Genomic DNA, 15985 nt, shown 5'->3' with positions numbered 1-15985 from the left:
ACACACATTTGAACATTTTTGAGCTAACCTTTAGTACACATTTCATTTTAAAGAAAAGGATAAGATATGGATGCTAAAATGTCATCCTTTATTCTTGGTTCTTACAATTTATAGAATCTCTAAAAACGCCTACTAAGACTTTCTTCAATGACTTCTATCAGCAGAACACAGTCTGTAGGGTTACCTACGTATTTGAAAGCTACTTAGTATTCATTGAATTTTCATTAATTCTGCAAGAAGACAGGCAAAGCAGATTCCTTTGTCCCCTTCTAAACTTCTGATGCCATCGGCAACAGGTTTTGAACAGCTTATGTATCCTCTAAGAGATTGTATTTCAACTTATTTAAAAGCTGCTAATGTGGGTTCCCTTCAAGTTTCATTTAGCGTGTCCTTGACTGTGAGTAGCTCTTGAATAGAATTATACTATGCATATGGATAAGTAGGGGATTTTCCAGTTGATTCTAAATGGGTTTCACGAGCTTTAGGAGACCTTGAACACAGATTCCAAAATGCTTAACACTCTTGACATGTCTGCTTCATAAAGTTTCTTGTACGAACTACTTTAAGATCTGGTGTTATCCACATCTCTTTATGCTATTAAAAGTTATGTATGCATGTGTGGCGCACCTCTCATAATTAGACATTTGCAACTTTCAAAATCTTCTTCAGATGTCTCCAAAAATTCTGGTGGTCATTACCATCACCATCATCATCATTATCATCATAATCGAAACAACAACAACAACATTATCATGCAGAACTTCAGAACATGAATCTCTTTCACTTGTTCCTGTATCTGAATCTTTTCCATATATTTTAAAACCTCTGACAATATCTGATTCAGTGTAAGTAGTATTTTCACAATTTTTATCAGCTTTAAACCAAATTCAGAATAAATGTTCACAGTCCCCTCAGCTACTTTATCGTAACTGTGTGTTGCATTAAACCTTCCTGCAAGCCAGAACTAAACTTTCTCGTCCAAATGTTTCACAATCAATTTTATGGAGCCGTTACACGCAGATAGGTTCTGTTGGATGATGACTGAATATCAGCAGTGGTGCAAACAATATCAACCTTTGGTTGTGTCCTGGCAGTGAGAAGGACACGTTGTAATTAAAAGGGCTTATCTCGTTCGATGTAATCGATGGGCGAAATTCGCGTAGGCAGCTTGCAGAACTCAACCCTGTAAAGAATCTACAAGCTGAAGAAGGCGTTCACGGACACAGATCTCCGTGTATAGCGCAAGGAAAGTCAGGTCTAATCAAGCTCGGACTAATAAAGTTCATTGGAAGTTCACTTCTGGCACTACTGACTTTTGCTTCTTCTATTCAGTGCACAATGTTACAGTATACGGCTTCACGTAACGCTGTTAGCTGCCTTCTATCTCGTGGTCCTGAAACTTCTCATAATTATCTCGATCCCGGTACAGGGGTGTCGTCCCAGACGACTACCGACTGTGCTCCCGCTTGGGTTGAAGCAGGTCCCCTTTTTATAACGCTCTTCGAGTTTCTAGAAGATTCCCTCTGACACACATCGCACGAGGAGTATACATTATCATATATAGGAAACTCACGAGACACTTGTGTCTCTGTCACGAGCTGCTATACGGCAGCTCAGTCACGCGCTGGCTGACCGTGTGTACTTAGCCTGTGTACCGACCGTCGCCAGTCTGTCGCTGTTTGAATACGTCATTGCGCCAACTCCTCCTTCGCCTTCCCATGCAGCCCCTCGCTTTCAGCTTTCAATTTACTGCCAATTTCACCCCTTAATAGTGCATTTTGCGACACTTTTTCAAAGCTGCTTTTGTATACTCAATTGTTCTGCATTTTTTATTACATTAATGTCAAGTCATTGTCTGCGCTTACAATGTAGTGCTTCATGAACATCACTGGTACAACAATAGTATCGAAGTTACAGATGGCCGTTAAGAACTATCAATACTAAAATTACTGACGAAACGAAAAAAATGTTTTTCAAGTATTCCATAGATGTGAACACTGTTTACAAAGGCTTAGCTGTCACTGTCACACTGTATGAACTCCCTTAGTGTTGCCTGTGAGTAAACTCGTAATCACACATAACTGTGATATTGACCTCTCTTCCTCCTTCCTTCACTTCTTTGTAAGATCACAAGGTATGATGAGATGATTGAATTACATTTTACATTAAACAAAGAATAGTAGTAAACATATTAGGTATCAGACCTCTGGCTGGGGAAGAAATAGCTTACCTGGAGCATTGGACACCTAATCACTCTCAAAGTAGTTCCCTTGGAATTCCACGCTCTTCTCCCAGCGGTGCCGCCATTGTTGGAAGCATGCCAAATAAGCCTCTTTTGGAATGGAGTTTAGCTCGGCTGTCGTTGCTGCCACAATGTCCTCTCTTGTCTGAAATCACTTTCCTTTCAATGGCCTCTTGAGTTTGGGGAACAGCCAGAAGCCGCAAGGGCGCATATTAGGAGAGTAAGGATCTTGTTGTAGAACAGGAAACTGATTTTTCACCAAAAAAGTCTGAATCAAGTGTGAGGAACGTGCCAGAGCGTTGTCATGATGGAAGCGCCAATTTCCTGTTGACCTGTAAGTCTGGTCTCTTGGACCGAACAGCGTCACGTAGGCGACAAGAGACATCCCTGTGGTGCGTAATTACGACGTACCACAACGTGAGATTCAAAGAAAGCAGTCGGCATAACTTTGACGTTGCTCCACATTTGGCGGGCGTTCTTTGCTCTTGGTGACAAGGAATGCTCCCACTCTGACGACTGGGATTAGGTTTCCAGGTCGCACCTGTACACCCAGGACTCGTCAACAGTAATTATGGTGTTCACAAAATCAAGGTCCGTGTTTGTGGAGCGCAGCATACCCTGTGAGACGACAACATGAAGTTGCTTTATCTCCGTCATCAGGAGCTTCGGCACGCATTTTGCCGACACTCTCCTCGTGGCCAAATCTTCGGCCACAATGCAATGTGCCGTAAAAGTACTAATGCCCATCTCTTTTGCAATTTCCCTGATAGCCACTTGACGGTCCCGCATCTCCATAGCGTTCACTTTGCAATGACCGAATCATTTTGGCATGCTGATGGCTGATCGAAGCATGGCTCGCTCTCCACTGATGTACAACCATCTTTAAACAGGTTGTACCACTCCTTAATCTGTGTGATTCGCATAGCATCGTCACCAAAAGCCGTCTGAAGCTTCCTAATAGTTTCCACCTGGCTGTCGTCCAGTTTCTAGCAAAATTTGCTGCAGTAGCGCTGCTCCAGTCGTTCCGTCAATTCCCTTGCAATGAAAAACCGACGCGATCACTATAACTACCTCCCTTAACTGCTGCTTTCCAGCAGCTGATGCTATCGATAGGCGGGAAAAAAATCACACATTTGCACGAAGGTTCAAGGTTGGCTCATGCAAGCACGCTAGATTCAAATCTATCAGGTGTTATCAAAAAAAAAAAAAAAAGTAAGGTTGGATACTTTTGTAAAAGTCCTCGTATAATGTGTACTCAATTCTTACTTCCTTTCATATACACTGAAGAGCCAAAGAAACTTCTACATCTGCCTAATGTGGTGTAAGCCTCCCACGAGCATGCAGAAGTGCAGCAACACGACGTGGCATGGACTCGACTAATGTCTGACGTAGTGCTGGAGGGAATTGTCATCATGAATCCTGCAGGGCTGTCCATAAATCCGTAAGAGTACGAGGGGGTGGAGATCTCTTCTAAACAGCATGTTGCAAGCCATCCCAGATATGCTCAATAATATTCATGTCTCGAGAGTTTGGTGGCCAGTGGAAGTGTTTAAACTCAGAAGAGTGTTCCTGGAGCAATTCTGGACGTGTGGGGTGTCGCATTGACCTGCTGGAATTGCCAAAGTCCGTCGCAATGCACAAAGGAGGTGATCAGACAGGATGCTTACGTACACGTCACCTGTCAAGGGTCGTATCTAGACGTACCAGGCCTCTACCAGCTTGAACAGTTCCCTGCTGACATGCAGGGTCCATGGATTCATGAGATTGTCTCCACACCCGTACACGTCCATCCGCTCGATACAATTTCAAATGAGACTCGTCCGATCAGGTACCATGTTTTCAGTCATCAACATTCCAACGTTAGTGTTGGCGGGGCAAGGCGAGGGGTAAAGCTTTCTGTCGTGCAGTCATCAAGGGTACACGAGTGGACTTTCGGCTCCGAAAGCCCATATCGTTGATGTTTCGTTGAATGGTTGATGGCCCAGCATTGAAATCTGCATCAGTTTGCAGAAGGAGTGCACTTCTGTTACGTTGAACGATTCTCTTCAGTTGTCACCGAGCGAGGTGGCGCAGTGGTTAGCACACTGGACTCGCATTCGGGAGGACGACGGTTCAATCCCGTCTCCAGCCATCCTGATTTAGGTTTTCCGTGATTTCCCTAAATCGTTTCAGGCAAATGCCGGGATGGTTCCTTTGAAAGGGCACGGCCGATTTCCTTCCCAATCCTTCCCTAACCCGAGCTTGCGCTCCGTCTCTAATGACCTCGTTGTCGACGGGACGTTAAACACTAACCACCACCACCACCATCTCTTCAGTTGTCGTTGGTCCCGTTCTTGCAGGATCTTTTTCCGGCCGCAGGAATGTCGGAGATTTGATGCTTTACCGGATTCCTGATATTCACGGTACACTCGTGAGATGGTCATACGGGAAAATCCCCGCTTCATCGCTACCACGGAGGTGCTGTGTCCCATCGCTCGTGCGCCGAGTATCACACCACGTTCAAACTCACTTAAATTTTGATAGCCTGCGATTGCAACAGCTGTAACCGATCTGACAACTGCGCCAGACACTTGTTTTATAGACGCTGCCGACCGCAGCGCCATTTTCTGCCTGTTTCATATTTCTGTATTTGAATACGCATGTTTATACCAGTTTCTTTGGTGCTACAGTGTAACTAGGGTCATGGTTATATTCACTTGACAGCCATACGTTTGGCACTTCTTGTGCTATCTGTGTCCATCTAGGAACTATTTTTGTTTAAACAAATGGTTTATTAAATGAATGAAAACTGCAAAGCATGAAATAAAAAAATTCAAGAAAAGCGTATTGCATTTTACAACTACAAAATTTGTATACTTTAAGTATTTCAAGAAAAAGTAGAAAATCCTTTTTAAAAGAAGTTTTTCAAAAACAAAATGAAAACAGGTATCTGTATTTTGTATGTTGTTGTTGTTGTTGTTGTGGTTCAAATGGCTCTGAGCACTATGGGACTTAACATCTGAGGTCATCAGTCCCCTAGAACTTAGAACCTAACTAACCTACGGACATAACACACATCCATGCCCCAAGCAGGATTCGAACCTGCGACCGTAGCGGTCGCGCGGTTCCAGACTGAAGCGCCTAGAACCCCTCGGTGTTGTTGTGGTCTTCAGTCCTGAGACTGGTTTGATGCAGCTCTCCATGCTACTCTATCATGTGCAAGCTTCTTCATCTCCCAGTACCTACTGCAGCCTACATCCTTCTGAATCTGCTTAGTGTTATTTTGTACTAGCATTTCAAATACATGTATTCACATAAGTCACATTTTGCAAAGCATGTCCGTAATGCTCGCATGTTGATCGAACCTACTGATAACAAATCTAGCTGTACACTTCTGAATTTTGACGCCTTCCTTTAAGGCCAATTAACTGCAACATCATGTTACAACTTCATGGCGTCATGGTGTATTCACATTGTGCGTCACGTCACGGTACTTCCAAGTCAATTCAAGTCATACGATCTCAACTCACGTGGCTGTACTTCACTGTCTTCCATACTTCTTTACAAAGTGAGTGATTTCAGTTGATAACAAAAAAATGGTTCAAATGGCTCTGAGCACTATGGGACTCAACTGCTGAGGTCATTAGTCCCCTAGAACTTAGAACTAGTTAAACCTAACTAACCTAAGGACATCACAAACATCCATGCCCGAGGCAGGATTCGAACCTGCGACCGTAGCGGTCTTGCGGTTCCAGACTGCAGCGCCTTTAACCGCACGGCCACTTCGGCCGGCGGTTGATAACATTTATAAGAACTCTCTGCTATGACGATAAACTGCAAAATGCTTAAACGATACAGTGACAGTTGAGAGAAGCTGAAGGGAGATTAGGTATACAAAAGATTAATACCCCACGAATGCAGAAGTCATTAGGGACTTAATTGTTGCTCAGATGGATGGGGTAAGGTGTTTAAGCAAACTGTATATTGCTATGTTAAGAGAACCATTATTTCAGGCATTTGAGACCTAGCAAGTCAGGCTAGCTCCACTTGCTGCAGTTATATTCCTTAAATACATAATTCTTCCCCTAATGCACATAGTGGAAAAATCATAGTTACATAAAATGACTAAATTATTATCCATGATATATTTAATATAACTTTATTATTCACTGTGTAATTTTCCGAATACTGATGACAGTAGTACAGTTAGATCACCTGGAAATATTTCCTTTAAAGAAATATTTGTGATTTACTATTCATGCAAACCATGCGAATGTAAATTTTCAGTGTTATTGTAAGTTGTTTGTTTCTAGATTGTTATAGCTCCTTAAAGAGCTCTCATGCTCCATTGTTCAGCAAACTTTTTACACCAACAAAAATAGTTTACAACTAACTTGATCCGAGAGTGAATTTTCACTCTGTAGATGAGTGTGTGCTGATATGGAACTTCCTGGCAGATTACAGCTGCGTGCCACACGGGGATTCGAACGTGGAAACTTTGTCTTTCGGGTGCTCAACAAACTGGGCTACCTGAGCACGATTCACAGCATTATTTCCGCCAGTACTCCATCGCCTATCTTCCAAAATTTGGGAGGACTTCTGCGACGTTTGGAAGGTAGGAAATGACGTACTGCCAGATGCAAACCTGTGGGGATGGGTCGTGAGTCATGCTCGGTTAGCTCGTCTGGTAGAGCACACGATACGTAGAAAAATAAAGTTGCTATTGGCTGATGCTGTGACGTCACTAAGAAAGACCGTTTGCCTCGGTTAAAGCATCAATAAAGTATTTTGGAAATTTGTAGTAAGGTGTTATGGGACCAAACTGCGAAGGTCATCGGACCATAAGCTTACGCACTACTTAACCTAACTTAAACTAACTTACGCTAAGGACAACACTGCCGGCCGGGGTGATCGAGCGGTTCTAGGCGCTACAGTCTGGAACCGCGTGACCGCTACGGTCGCAGGTTCGAATCCTGCCTCGGGCATGGATGTGTGTGATGTCCTTAGGTTAGTTAGGTTTAAGTAGTTCTACGTTCTAGGGGACTGATGACCTCAGAAGTTAAGTCCCATAGTGCTCAGAACCATTTGACAACACTCATGCCCGAGGAAGGACTCGAACCTCCGACTGAAGAAATTAAATGTAAATTGCTATTCAGCTAGTGCTAAGAGAGTTACTGCTACATTATGAAACTTACCCAGCTTTTAAACAAACACTGCTGACTTAAAAAGAAAATCAAGCACCTATCGGATCGAAACTCGAAAAAATAGCACCGAGTACAGTTCATTTTGCAGTTTTCTGTCGAAGTAAATGTTTGAGATGAGTATGCAATTTTCCAAATTGGATCTGAGAAAAGGTTTAATGACTAAACAAAATATACAGTATATAACGCTCATTTTCGTTCTGTATTCATCACAAGCATAAAAACAAAAACTAAAAGTAATACGTGGACACTGTCGTTTACACTCTAGAAATTATACAAGCGCCTTTGCCGTGGAAAGCGTCTGAATGAGCTAATCTAATTAAAACATTAATCAAAATAACTGTGGCAACTGAAACTGCTATTTATTCGCGAACGCAAGGTTGACACTGCAGGTAGAGAGTATCCGAGTTTTTCCAGGACAAAATTGGAAATTTTCCTCAAAGCGACGCGCAAATGAAATGACTTGCAAGTGTACTCTTTCAACTAACAAACCCGTTTTGATTTCTGTAACAACCTTCTAATTTGGATAGATGAAAATATTTTGCCCAGTATTAAATTCACGAGACAGATGTACATTTTTATTACTTTATTCATCGTGCAGACCTCATTTCATTGATGAGAACTGACTTTAAAGATCTCTATTACGTGCTCGCGATTTCATGCACACTTTTTTTCAGATGAGCACTTTTCCTCTTAAATGTCGCTACGTAATTCTGCAAACTGACTTTATCTGTATCATTATAATCTTCACAATTTGCCTTTCTCTTAGCCATCATTGCAAGAGCATCGCCTGATCTTTGGCGCATTCAACGTGAACATACGATCGTTTCACCATTGTTAATTTATTATAGCTGACTGCTATTATAATTATAATAGTGATATTATTGTCGTTCAGATCTTTGCTTATCATTGAGCACCAATAAAACGGTTTTAGTTCAGTTTTTAGCCAATGTTTAAACATCAATTGCAGTTTACTTAATAGTGAACTTTGTGTCGGCATCAAAATGCGAAACGGTCAGTGTCCTGGGAACGGAAGAAATGACTGGATAAAAAGTCATCAAAATAAATTCCGTGCGATATGCTGTATCTACAAAGATGATTCATATTATGGTATCATATTAAATAAACAAAATTCAAATAATTAACGAATGACGACAAATACTTCTGGTGAAAAAAAAATACGTCCAACAAGCGACAATGTATGCGTCAAAAGCAGGTGATTAAGTGAGCAAACAATTTAAAAAATTTATCTTACATATTTTCTGTTCATCTCAACTCAACTCACCTCATCTCAGTATGTACCGAAAGAGAATTAACGGAGAAGTGTGCAAACTAGCGGAAAAAGAGAGAAGGAGAAAGCGCTTCACATAAGAAAAGTAATTGTTCATTTATTTAATGGATTTTTGGTTGGTTTTAAAAGGTAAATAGAGTCCTATAATGTAACACCAGTTATTAACCTTTTATAAAAATCCATATTTAATGCCAGAAGTACGAAAATATCGCCCTGGGTAATGACATTTTTCGGACCCCCACACTTTTTTGCGTTTTCTTTGCATTGCTGTCTTCCTTCTCTAATACACTAGCTAACCTTGCAAGCTCAATCAATCAATCAATCAAATTTTATTGTCGTTCAGCTCATAAAGGAATAGACAACGTCAAGATAACGTACATTTTTAACATTAATTACTAAATACAATTTAGTTTGGATTACATAAGGCCATCCGCTAGATACAGTGTTGAAAGACAGTATTTTCAGTTTCAAAAAATTCGTCTACTGTGTAGAAAGTATTATTTACTAGTATTCTGTACAACTTAGCTTTGAAGATATTGACAGGTAACTCTTTTAAATCTATACTTAACTTATTGTACAACTTATGTCCAAGAACTAAATATGAATTCTGTGACTTGGACAGTCTTTGATATGGTATATCTAAACATGATTTGTTCATGGTGTTATGGCTATGTACATCCCTTCTTAATGATATATTTGAAATATTGTTCCTAACATACAATAGAACATTGTACAAGTTTATTACCGTCAGGCATTGCAATTTAACAAATAAAGGTTTACAGTGTTCTAACTTATCTGCGTCGGTTATTACTCTTACTAATTTTTTTTTGTAAAAGTAGAATGCCCTTTATGTGACTGCTATTGCCCCACAATAAGATTCCATATGATATGATACTTTTAAAGAAAGCAAAATATGCTGCTCTTATATAACTATTAGGGACATGTCTTTTTAAGTTTCTAATTAAATAGATAACTCTTGAGAGTTTGGCAGATAAATGTTTGACAAGTGGTTCCCATGTCAACTTGTTGTCTACTATAACACCTAAAAATTTTATACTTTCCAAGTCATGATTCTCTCTTAAGCTAAAGGAAAGTGCCTGGGTCTTACTTTCGTTTAGTAGAAAACCGTTCACTCTAAACCATAATGAACTCTCAGCAAGGGTATCTTTAACTATATTTTTAGTGTGTTTAAATCTGAGCTTTTATTTACAAAGTTGTGTCATCGGCATACATTATGGTGTGAGAGTTTACAAAAGATGGCAGGTTGTTAACCATAAGAAAAAACAATAGAGGTCCAAGTACTGAGCCCTGTGGCACACCAGACCTAACATTAATCAGATCTGACTTCTCCCTGTTAGTGCATACAACTTGTTGGCGGTTCTCAAGGAAGGATTTAATGATATTTACGCTGCTATTAGCAAAACCATAATAGGATAGCTTATTCAGTAAAGTATCATGGTCCACACAATCAAACGCTCTGCTCAGATAACAAAAGCTGCAAACCATTCGAGTCCAATAAACGTCATTTTGATATAAATGTGGACTCCAGGTTTACACGAATATAAGCAAAGGCGTGGTATAATGCTTGATTACAGTTCATATTTTACCACACTGGTTTTCTGTGCAATACTGATATTCCTTGTAACAGGTGGGACAATAAATGCTGACAAAAATACTTCCAATACTTTGTAGCACAGTGAAGAGTCCATGAGTTTTTTACACTGATATGCAAGTATCAGTAAGTCTGTGTATTTTGCAGTACGGAAGTGTGTTATATGAGTCTTTATTTTGATGCTTGTAGCTCCACCTCTTCAACATCATAGAATTTGTCATGTATGTAGCAGTTGCAAGTTTGGTATATCCACATCTGTTACAGCACCACCTTATTTATTGTTCACTATATCTTTGGCCTTGCAATTTGTAGTCCCGGGATGTGAATATGTTTTGCAGTTTTTCAGGCTAAGTGAATGTCTTCATTGAGGAGACTAATAGATAAGCAGACCAATACAATTCTGATTGATGGCAATGGAAACCAAGAAGTAAAGATTTATATATTTTTCAATCTTGTGAAATTTCACAAAGCATCTGAAGTTATCTTAACTGCAGTTATTTGTGTACAGAATGAAAAAAAGAGGATAGGGATGGAAAGTATTATTTGGACAGAAAGAATGACAGTGTCGGTTCTTTACGTTGTTTTTGTACCTATTGACCACTCAATGCCTGAACTATATAGTCAATTGAATTGAATCCTGACTGAGGCTAACAGGTTAGAACTCCTCCAGTTGTTATGTTTTCTACTTTCATGAATAACTAATTTTTTTATTCATTTTCTATTCTATTTTCAGTACATTTGCACACACAATATGTAATATATACAAAGACATTTGATAATGTTACGTAGGTAAAGTCCCACGTAAATTTGAGTTTTATTGATGTTCCTGATTATGATGATGCAGTTAGTTTTATGAGACGCTCACTTACTTATAAGTTACGTGTGTGTGTGTGTGTGTGTGTGTGTGTGTGAGAGAGTAACCATAGCCAGCTTCTCTGGTTTTCCATATACTTTCGTAGACGTGCGAGGTGCTCAAACCGAAGTTCGCCAGCTTTCCTTCTGCTGATGTTTGTACTTACTCTAGTTGCATTTCTGTAGTCTGATTGTGGTCTAAAATTAAAAATGGTGTAACTGTGGGAGGAAGCATGTAACTTCTTCCTCATTGGGAACAGCAGAGAGCAAATAAGGGGACTTTCTTGGCTTTTGCCTTACTGCCAGGGCAAAAACTCTGGGAAAAAACCTTGACTAGGAGTGGTTTCACATTTTACCCTACTAACACATTAACTAATGAGGTCTCTGTCCTGGCAGGTTACTTATACAGTAGTTGTGCACACTTATTCTTGTGACAGGCAAACATGTCGATTGTTCTGTTGTTGACATTTGGAATGTAACTTACGTCATCCTATGTATGGAACAAGTGGCTTGTGAGTTCAGCCTTTTCTGACCCGTACTGTTCCTGAGGAAGGTTTAAATTGTTTTCAAAGTGGTGAAACTGCATTCTGCTGTTGAAACAGTTGTGGTTAGCGCAATTTTCTTTGTTTTGTGCACTTCAGTGAATAATTCTTCAAAAAGATGCTCCACAAGAAAGGTGACTAGTTCACAAACTAATGTAATGCCTTTAACAGTATCAATTCAATAAATCATTGACAGTTCATTTTTCAATTTATAATGGTAAATGAGAGGATTGTAACGTAATACAAAAGGAGCGACTAAAGTGGCTGGGAAATGTTCTTTGAAAGAAGCAAACTTTTTTGGATTAATAATTTCAAAGCTGCTGAATACATGAGAGTTTTGGAATCTTCCTTTCAGTTGGTTGGTCACAATGTCACACACTTCTTTGGCATCTATTGTCAGATTAGGTTCAGTGTTACATTTGGAACATTTTCTTGAAGGAGTAAAACATTCATCTTCAGAAACTTGACACCTTTAAGTGTTCTCTCGTATTTCATAAACAGCCAATTCAAAATGAGATAGTGCATTGTACAACATATCAACAGGTTTAGTGCATTGTACAACATATCAACAGGTTTCATAAACTGACAGAAAAAATTTGGGAGGAACAAAAAGTCTGGATTGTGGAGTAAATTTCTTAAGCCAAGAGCTTCACTTATTGTAATATCATTCCAAAATCTTCTTCCTCAGTCTTATCAAAACATTCCAGTAAGTGTAACTTGTTTTCTTGAACCTTATTTATTACACGAGTCTGGTAGATCCATCTTGTTGAAGACATTGAAGGAATTTTCTTTTTGCATAGTGTCTGTAACAAATCACTTCCCTTAGATGATGAAGAGAAAAATGTAAATCATTTTCTAAATGTATTCCACATTCTTCATATTTCTTAATTCATTCACTTAAATGCTTTAGGTCCTTACATCCTACTCTTGGTCACAATCTTTCAGCACCACATAACTCACTGTTAACCAAAACTTTTTACAGATTCATGTGTTGCAGAAAGTTTTCTGCTTCTTTCTGTTGAGTTGTGACATTAAGAAATCTTTTGATTGATGTACATCTAACTTCTTCATTTCCAGCTTCTCTTTCATACTTAATAAATGAAAGGGCATTTTATTCATTTTAAAATAACTGTACAAACACTCAAGTTTCAAGCATTCAGCTCCAGAATGGGTGACACTACCGAGAAGTGGAATCATTCACTGTTTTCCACATTTCCTGTTGACGAATGGCAGTAGGGGAAAAAGGAATGCAGTAAGGCACATTACAGCAACTACAGTTAGGTACTGTAGGCGCAAGGTGACTGGCCAAGAACATTGTGAAGACTTGTGGACTGTTGGGCAAGGGGAGGAGAGTGGGAATGTGACAGGGCAGTGGGGTTCACTGAGATGCAGGGAAAGAGGGATATGGGTGAGGTAGTCTGTCCACCGAGCCCTGTTGAGCTGCCCTACGCTGCACTAGGGTGAGGGCCCAGGTAAAGAAAGGGAAACAGCTTGGTCACATCACTGTGTCTGCTGTTTTAGAGGCAGGGTATGTGGTGGGAGTAAGAGCCTTCTGACACTGGCCCCACGGCATGGCTGTGTTGGAGTGGCCTGTCCACCAGGGCCTGTGCTTGCTAGCCTGCAGCTGTGCTTTGGCGAGAGGCTAAGTGAAAAAGTAGAAACCGCTTGGTCATGTCACTGTGCAGGCTAGGAGTGTGGAGGGAATACGAGGTTACAGGCCACCTCCCACTGGCCCTCGACTTTGGCTGTAACAGAGGGGAAAAGAAAAACTGGTTTCTGACTGCAAAACGGTATGCTTTGCGTCTGTCTGCAACAGAGAGAACTGGGCCTGATTAGAGCAGGTTTCTGCCAGTCTTACTATGCCAAGTCATGTCCAACTCGAACTGTTTGATATACGAGGTGCATTCAAGTTCTAAGGCCTTCGATTTCTTTCTAATTAACTACTCACCCGAAATTGATGAAACTGGCGTTACTTCTCGACATAATAGCCCTGCAGATGTACACATTTTTCACAACGCTGACACCATGATTCCATGGCAGCGGCGAAGGCTTCTTTAGGAGTCTGTTTTGACCACTGGAAAATCGCTGAGGCAATAGCAGCACGGCTGATGAATGTGCGGCCACGGAGAATGTCTTTCATTGTTGGAAAAAGCCAAAAGTCACTAGGAGCCAGGTCAGGTGAGTAGGGAGCATGAGGAATCACTTCAAAGTTGTTATCACGAAGAAACTGTTGCGTAACGTTAGCTCGATGTGCGGGTGCGTTGTCTTGGTGAAACAGCATACGCGCAGCCCTTCCCGGACATTTTGTTCTTCAAAACATTTTCGTAGGATGCACCTGTTACCGTAGTGCCCTTTGGAATGCAATGGGTAAGGATTATGCCCTCGCTGTCCCAGAACATGGACACCATCATTTTTTCAGCACTGGCGGTTACTCGAAATTTTTTTGGTGGCGGTGAATGTGTGTGCTTCCATTGAGCTGACTGGTGCTTTGTTTCTGGATTAAAAAATGGCATCCACGTCTCATCCATTGTCACAACCGACGAAAAGAAAGTCCCATTCATGCTGTCATTGCGCGTCAACATTGCTTGGCAACATGCCACACGGGCAGCCATGTGGTCGTCCGTCAGCATTCGTGGCACCCACCTGGATGACACTTTTTGCATTTTCAGGTCGTCATGCAGGATTGTGTGCACAGAACCCACAGAAATGCCAACTCCACTTTCTCGATCATGTCGTCAGACCGGCTTGTGCGAGCCCGAGGTTGTTTCAGTTTGTTGTCACACGATGTTCTGCCTTCATTAAACTGTCGCACCCACGAACGCACTTTCGACACATCCATAACTCCATCACCACAAGTCTCCTTCAACTGTCGATGAATTTCAATTGGTTTCACACCACGCAAATTCAGAAAACGAATGATTGCATGCTGTTCAAGTAAGGAAAACGTCGCCATTTTAAGTATTTAAAACAGTTCTCATTCTCGCTGCTGGCGGTAAAATTCCAACTGCCATACGGTGCTGCCATCTCTGGGACGTATTGACAATGAATGCGGCCTCATTTTAAAACAATGCGCGTGTTTCTATCTCTTTCCAGTCCGGAGAAAAAAAATCGGAGGCCTTAGAACTTGAATGCACCTCATAAAATTGAAAAAATATACACATGACAAAATTTTTGGTGGGGTGGGCCCCTCTGGCCCTTTAGAATCAGCCACCCCTGGTGGTGGCAGAGAACGACGATGTCTGGGGGCAGCAGAGGAAGAAGATGATGAAGAGCAGTGGGGTGGTGGAGGAGAACGAGGAGATGTGCAGGGCAGAGGGGGGCAAGGTGGGGGTGGAGGAGGATGAGCAAAAGTGCCGAGATAGAGGAGGATGAGGAGAGTGAGGTGGGGGTGGAGAAGAACAAGGTGGGTAGCGGAGATAGAAAGAAAGGAAGATTAGTGTTTACCAGCTCGTCAACAATGATGTCATTATAGACAGAGCACATGCTCAGATTAGGGAAGGGTGAGAATGGAAACAAGCCATATCCTTTCAAAGGAATTATCCTAGCTTTTGCCTTAAAGGGACTGGTCCACGAGTACCAGGGGAAGCCAGCCCTCTGGTAGCCACACCATGAATCATTGCCAGACAAGCAGAGTGCATGATGTGAGTTGTCGTCTGTGGAGGATTTATGAAAGAAGGTAGCCCATATTGCCTTTTTCATTCCCTCAAGGTCATTTTTAATTTGTCTTATGACTTGTCCAAAATAATACTGCAACCAGTCAACTAATTCGTCTGAAGCTAATCACATCCACTAATGCACTTACCAGCTAACTTCTTTCCTTTCGAATTACACTTCCAAGTTCCTCACCTTTTCTGGATGTGTCCAACATATTCCATTTTTTCAAGTTTTGTGTCAGCATAAGGTTTGGATTCACAAACTTTTGGTACCCTTTTGAGTCTCCATCTCCAAGGTAAGATGTATACATCACACCATATTTCTCCACTGATCTTTGAAATATCTTCACAACACCTTCAGATTCCATCCCTCCACTATAACCACTAATATTAATCCACTGTTACAGCCATGACAGTACTTGGTAATACGTTCCACATCAATGACTTTAACGTTGTCCAAGGAGGTAGCTGTCACTACACCATTTAGGGAACTATGGTCTCTTCATTGCCAGAATGCATTCAGGGCTGCAAACTTACATGTATTGCTGTCATTCATGTCAACACTTTCCTGAACAGAATTTTTCTAGCTATCATTTGCTACTTCTTCTAAAAT

The sequence above is a fragment of the Schistocerca nitens genome, chromosome 1 (assembly GCF_023898315.1).
Source record: "Schistocerca nitens isolate TAMUIC-IGC-003100 chromosome 1, iqSchNite1.1, whole genome shotgun sequence".
Classification (NCBI taxonomy): Eukaryota; Metazoa; Arthropoda; class Insecta; order Orthoptera; family Acrididae; genus Schistocerca; species Schistocerca nitens.
Note: the sequence above shows the minus strand (reverse complement) of the source record.